Source organism: Apis dorsata, unplaced genomic scaffold (assembly GCF_000469605.1).
Source record: "Apis dorsata unplaced genomic scaffold, Apis dorsata 1.3 scaffold_263, whole genome shotgun sequence".
Classification (NCBI taxonomy): Eukaryota; Metazoa; Arthropoda; class Insecta; order Hymenoptera; family Apidae; genus Apis; species Apis dorsata.
In genome coordinates, this window is record NW_006263541.1 from 270,174 (window position 1) to 271,458 (window position 1,285).

Here is a 1,285-nt window from a genome sequence, read left to right on the forward strand (position 1 = left end):
GGGAGGTGGATACTCTCCTCGGCGAGTAAAGATGCGAGGGAGGAGGAATACGTCGGGTAAGGGGACCGACGATTACTGGGCACCAAAGCCGCGAATCACCGGCATCACGCCGGGAATCTGCAACCGCGCCTTAGGCCGCCAATCCGCCACCGACTTTGCCGCGATTCCTCTCTCTCTCTCTCTTTCTCTCTCTGTTCTTTTCGTCCCACGATCGACCACCATTCGAACGGCCTTCCCCTTTTTTCCCCCGTCTGAAACTGTTCCTCTGTCTCTGGAACTCTGTTTAACCGCGCCACCTTCCTCCTCATCCCCCCCCAGAAAATTTGCAAATTATATGGATAATGGGAGAGAGAGAGAGAGAGAGAGAGAGAGGAAAGGAGACCCGCCCTATTCGTTCGACGAGGCGCCGTCGCTCTTTTTTCTTTGTCTATCTTATATGGAATGGAAATTATTAGTCGGTTTAATAAAATACTTAAATAGTCGGTACGGGTCCGCGTAAATTTCGAGATTTAAAAATTTAAAAGAGGCGCCAATTCCACGGTACTGCATTGGACGTGTTGGGGGAGCTTCAGGCTTTGAGATGTAGCATTGCACGGTGCTGCCTCGTAACACTAGCCACTCGAACCAGCCACGAGATGCACACCAGAACTTAACCTTACTTTGGCTGGGAGAACGAGTTATTTATAGATTGCTAACTTTAACAATTTTCGAGTGCACGTTTTTTAAGATTCTCACCGCACACTTGAACCATTTGCCCATACCGGGGATTCGTATGAACGTTTCTATCAGCGTAACGGGCATTGCATCATTTTTACATGCGCGTTACGTTACCTGTCTCTTCGTACGAAAATTATATGGGAAATTTCTTATAGTATAGCACTATTTTCACACACGATTCGTGCAATTGGATGATCAAGCGTCGATTAAATACCTTGTATATCCTATCTTCACTGTTTCTAAATAAATATCACCGTACAACGCGTGGCAAAGAAAGGAACACAGCACTACACTGACGTCACACGTTCGACCGGCCTTCAGTCGCGAAATAGGGAACTGTATTACCAGCCGAGAGCATCTTCGATCGAATAGAAAAAGGAGAGAGAGGAAGAGAGAGAGAGGAAAGAAAAACAAGAGGCGAACTAGATGGATTATTAAATAAAAAAAAAGGATCAATCGACGAGTATTCTTATTTATTCGAACTGCCTCGAATAACGACAATACGGTCAATTTTATCGTTCAATTTTTCGTATTGCCATTTTGATGCTTCAGTTTCGCTTTGTAATTT

General features: G+C 45.1%; 1 protein-coding gene across 1 annotated transcript in view; it reads right to left on the bottom strand.

The window, feature by feature from the left end:
• Positions 1 to 1,047, bottom strand: part of LOC102676051 (obg-like ATPase 1) — a gene marked incomplete at its 3' end in the record, with an annotated part of 12,398 nt that extends 11,351 nt beyond the window's left edge. Inside the window, exon 1 of the mRNA XM_031510794.1 lies at positions 932 to 1,047. The remainder of the gene's footprint in view (positions 1 to 931) is intronic.
• Between the last annotated feature and the right edge of the window lie 238 nt (positions 1,048 to 1,285).